This window comes from Heterocephalus glaber, unplaced genomic scaffold (assembly GCF_053883595.1).
Source record: "Heterocephalus glaber isolate CG9 unplaced genomic scaffold, H.glaber_assembly_v1.0 deba00000071, whole genome shotgun sequence".
NCBI lineage: Eukaryota > Metazoa > Chordata > Mammalia > Rodentia > Bathyergidae > Heterocephalus > Heterocephalus glaber.
The window spans coordinates 14,741,560-14,747,270 of NW_028258137.1; the positions used below are offsets into that span (position 1 = coordinate 14,741,560).

At 36.8% G+C, this 5,711-nt stretch overlaps 1 pseudogene; it reads left to right on the top strand.

The window, feature by feature from the left end:
• Positions 1-2,161: 2,161 nt before the first annotated feature.
• Positions 2,162-2,598, top strand: LOC101707434 (small ribosomal subunit protein eS25 pseudogene; annotated as a pseudogene).
• Positions 2,599-5,711: the final 3,113 nt, after the last annotated feature.

Sequence of the window (5,711 nt, forward strand, 5' to 3'; positions counted from 1 at the left end):
CCTTTCTTCCTTCCTTCCTTCCTTCCTTCCTTCCTTCCTTTCTTTCTTCTGGGGGCCATGCTGGGGATTGAACCCACTGAGCTATATTCCTAGCCCCGCCACCCTTTTTAGACAGGTTCTTGCTAAGGCATGTAGGTGGGGATCAGACTTCCAGTTCTCCTGCCTCCCAAAGTGCTGAAATTACCGGTGTGCACCTCACACCTGGCTGGTTCTTAGATTTCTCAATAGCAGTAGATTTTTTCCTATTCAACAAGTTCCATGGCCACTGCTTCCTGGAAATACTTTCTCACAAAAATGCATCTAGTTGTACACCTTGGGAGGAATTTTACTCTCAGCTGGGAAATAAAAACAAAGAATGAAATAAATTATAGAAAATTATAAAACAAGAAGTTTTACGCCCTTCTAAAAACATAACTATTGAATGGCTAAAAGAATGATAACTATTTTGTAACTGTGGAAATTGATCATATGTTTCCAGAAAACTAGGAGTGTTTGATGAAGGGTGAAAGCACATAAATGTAATGAGAGGGTAACATGTATTAACTAGCTACCTTTCCCATTTATCCTATCTTACCACAGCCACAGGAATAGTAGCTGGCATTTGTGGAGCAGCTGGCTGTTGCCACTGTGGGCAGTAAGGATCTTGTCCTCCAAATTTTAGAGAGTTATGCATTTGGGTCAGTCAGGTAGTTCCATGAGTGGCTAGCAAATACATGTTTTATTTTTAATCCCTCTCAGGTTGTATCTACTTCCTTATGGCAACTATTAGAACATTCAAAGAGACATTTTTTGTGTTTGTGTCTTTTGGATCCATGAGCTTAGTAAATCTCTGTTATATCGCCTGACTACAGAGACTCTTCTGTAGCCTTCAACAAGCAAAAATAAGCAATCTCTGAAGAGTGGTAGAACCAGATTTCTAGAGTTATCACATAAAAATGTTCAAAATGCCCAGTCCTCAGCAAGCAAAATCACAAAGCATATAAAGAAACAGGAAGGTACAGGGGACCCTTGACTTACAAACTTGATCTGTTCCCAAGGGCTGGTTGTAACTTAAGTTGGTTGTAAGTCAATAAAGCTGAGATCTGGATGTTTACCTGGGTACACCTATAGATAACAAGAGGCAGATGACCCTTCCATTAACCTAACTGACCCAAGTTGTTTGTATGTTAAACCAGTCGTAACTTGAGAGTCCACCGTATGGGCCATTCACAAGGAAAAAATTATTTTTGTTGTTTTTACCAGAAGCCATTTCAGAAGAAGCCTAGACTTTGGAGTTACTGATCATAGACATTAAATCATCTATCTTAAAAATGCTCATTGAATCTAAAGAAACTATGGGGTAAGAACTGAGGAAAGTCAGAAAAACAGTATGTAAAATGAATAGGGCCTGTCAATGAAGAGAAACTGTAAAAGGGAACCAAATAGAAAATTCAGACATGACAAGTACAATAGCTGAAATGAAAATTCACAAGAGGGCCTCAGTGATACAAGGAGGTAGAAAGAGAGAATGAGGAAACTTGCAGATAAGGCAGTGAAAATTACCCTATCTGTGGGGGAGTGTATTAGTCAGCTTTTCATTGCTGTAACCAAATAACAGACACACAGTTTAAATGAGAAAAGTGTTACTTTGGTTCAGTTTCAGAGATTTCAGTCCTTTCTCAGCTGGCTCCAATGGAGAAACATCATGTCATTGGGCCCTGGTAGAGGAAAGCTATTCACCTCGTGGCAGCTAAAAAGCAGAGAAAGAGAGAAAGCCAGAGAGAGAGGAAGGGCTAGGGACAAGATATACCATTCAAAGGGACACCCCCAGTCACCTATGTCCTTTACTGGGGCCCTGCCTTGTAATAGCCTATTCAACTATGAACTTATGAATGGATTGATCCATTGATTAGGTTAGCACCTTCATGATTCAGGCACCTTCCAAAAGGCTGATCTCTGAACACATGAGACTTAGGGGAACATTTTAGGTCTAAACTATAACAGAAATGAAAAAACTAAAAATATGAACAGAGCCTTAGGGACTTGTGGAACATCATGAAACATAAATACTACAGCATGGAAGTCTTAGAAGAAGAAAGAAGACAAAGGGCAGAAAATCTATTTTAAAAAATAATGTCTTGCTGGTGAGCAGCGCTTCCTTTTTGTCCGACATCTTGATGGGACTGCTGTGGTCTCTGCCGCTCTCCGAGCTTCCCGATGCCGCCCAAGGACGACAAGGAGAAGAAAGACAAAGACCCAGTGAACAAATCTGGGGGCAAGGCCAAAAAGAAGAAGTGGTCCAAAGGCAAAGTTCGGGACAAGCTCAACAACCTGGTATTGTTTGATAAAGCTACTTACGACAAACCCTGCAAGGAAGTTCCCAACTATAAACTTATAACGCCAGCTGTGGTCTCTGAGAGACTAAAGATACGTGGATCACTGGCCAGGGCAGCCCTTCAGGAGCTCCTTAGTAAAGGATTTATCAAGCTGGTTTCAAAGCACAGAGCTCAAGTTATTTATACCAGAAACACCAAGGGTGGAGATGCCCCTGGTGCTGGTGAAGAACCATGATAAACAGGTTTAACCAGCTGTACATTTGGAAAAAAAAAATTTTATTATTAAATTAAAAAAAATAATGTCTTAAGAATTTTCTAATTTGATGGAATTTTTTTTCTAATTTGATGGAAGATATGATTATACAATTTAGAAACAAGCTAGATGCAGTGGGATATGCCTATATTCCCAGATACTCAGGAGAATGAGGCAAGAACATTGCAAGTTGGAGAGCCACTTGGGGTGTTATTTGCAATCCTGTCTCAAAAATGGCTGAGTATGTAGCTCAGTGGATCAGTGTCCCTTGGATTAACCTCTATTACCATACACACACAAAAAAAAACTTCAACAAACTCCAACCAGGATAAACTCAAAAGAGTTTCATACCAAGGCACATTATAGTTATATTCTCCAAAGACAGACAGAAAATCTAGAAATCAAAAACAGAAGTGAATTATGTACAAACAATCCTCAAGAAAATAATGGTTGATTAATAATGAGAAACCAGGAAGGTCAGAAAAAGGTGAGATTGCATATTTAAAATAATGAAAGAAAATAACTATCAACCAATTCCATATCTGGAAAAATTATCCTTCAGTAATGATGGAGACATAAGACATTCACAACTCAACAAAACATGAAAGGAATTTATTACTAGTAGAACTACCTTATAAGAAGTGATAGAAGGGCCAGGGATTTAGCTCAGTGGCACCACACCTGCCTGGCAAGCACAAGGTCCTGAGTTCAGTCCCCAGTACCAGAAAAAAAAAAAAGTGCTAGAGACTTTCAGACTGAAATTAAATCTAAGCCATACAAATATATAAAGCAGTAGTGGTAACTATATAGGTAAATATAAAATGCAGTATTATCGTTCTTTTGATTTGTAATGCTTCTTTAAAATTTTGACTTAAAGGATAAATACATAAAATAATCATTTAAATTTATGTTAATGGTACACAATGTGAAAATATGTCATATGTGACAACAATATAAATAGAAAAGAATGGAAATATGTAGAGATTTCTGTGAAGACTAAGTTGGTTGTATTCAAACTAGATTGTTTTAACTGAAGATATCTTTTATAAGCCACAATATAACCATTAAAGAAATATTATAAATGCACGTATTTACACAGACACATATGACTCAAAATGGTACATCACGGAAAAGGAAACAAATAAAACATGAAAGAATTGAAATTGAAAAAACATAAAACGTGCAGAAAATAAATTGCTAAATTACACAATATGCCCTTATCAATAATTATTTTAATTGTAAATACATTAAACCATCTAATTAAAAGCCAATGAGTTTCAAAAAATGTGATCTACCTCTCAGTTGTCTGCAGGACACTTTAGATTCAAAGATACAAAAATCTTCAAAGTGAGTGGAAAAAGATATTCCATTAAAATGTTGAGGAGGGCCAGGGAATTAGCTCAGCACAGCACCTGTCTGGCAAGCATGAGGTGCTGAGTTCAATCCCCAGTACCAAAGGAAAGAAAACCAAAACAAACAACAAAAAATGGTAAGGAAAAGATAGCTACACAATAGTTGGAGACATCAGTGCCTCACTTTCACTGATGGATTAAACAGCCAGACAAAAGATCAGTTAAGGAAATAGACAATTTAAGCAACAAAATAAAATCAATAGACCTTACAAACATATAAAAAAAGACCCAACCTCATTCTCAAAAATAGACCACATACTCACATATAGAACATGTTTAAGTAAGTGCAAAGGAATTGAAGTTATCCCCTATATTTATCAGGCCATAGTGCCACGAAATTGGAGATCCATAGCAAAAGAAACTCAAAAAATTTCATAAACATATGGAAATTGAACAACACACTTCTGAATAACCAATAGGTCACAGAGGAAATTAAAGAAGAAATCAGACAGTTCCTTCAATTAAATGACAATGACAATACAACATATCAGAATCTATGGGACACAATGAAAGCAGTCTTACAAGGGAAATTCATAGCAGTGAATACGCATATTAGGAAAACAGAACGAGCCCAATTAAAGAATCTGATGCTGCACCTCAAGCTTCTAGAAAAAGAAGAGCAGAACAACCCCAAAGCTCATACAAGGGAGGAAATTATAAAGATCAGAGGAGAAATCAATGCAATGGAGACTAAGAGAACGATACAAAAAATCAATGAAAAAAATCAATTCTTTCTTTGAAAGAATCAACAAAATTGACAAACCTTTGGCCAACCTTGTCAGAAAAAGGAAAGAAAAGGCCCAAATCCATGCAATTAGGAATGAAAAGGATGAAAGTACAACAGACCCAGCAGAAATCCAGAGGATCATCAATACCTACTTCCAGAACCTATATGCCAATAAGATGAACAACGCAGAAGAAATGGACAGATTCCTAGATACATACGAATTACCAAAGTTGAACGAAGAAGACCTAAAAATTCTTAACAACCAATATCAACCAATGAAATTGAAAATGTAATTAAAAACTTATCAACTAAGAAAAGCCCAGGCCCTGATGGCTTCACTGCTGAATTCTACAAGACATTTAGAGAGGAACTGCTGCCACTACTGTTTAAACTCTTCAATGAAATTGAAAGGGAAGCATTACTCCCAAATTCATTCCTGGAAGCAAGCATCACCTTGATCCCCAAAGCAGAGAAAGACCCAACTGAAAAAGAGAACTATAGGCCAATCTCACTAATGAACATAGATGCAAAAATCCTTAATAAGATACTGGCAAACAGAAAGCAGAAGATTATCAAGAAGATCATACACCCTGATCAAGTGGGATTCATCCCAGGGATGCAGGGATGGTTCAATATACGAAAATCAATCAATGTAATACACTATATCAATAGAGCCAAGGACAAAAACTATGTGATTATCTCCATAGATGCAGAAAAAGCATTTGACAAAATCCAACATGCATTTATGATAAAAAACCCTACAAAAAATTGGAATAGATGGTCTCTACCTCAAACTGATAGAAGCCATCTATGAAAAACCAAAAGCCAATATACTAAATGGTCAAAAACTGAAATCCTTCACACTAAAATCAGGAACAAGACAAGGATGTCCACTATCACCACTCTTGTTCAATATAGTTCTGGAAACATTAGCCACAGCAATTAGATAAGAGAAAGAAATAAAAGAAATAAACATATGAAATGAAGAAGTCAAATTGTCATTA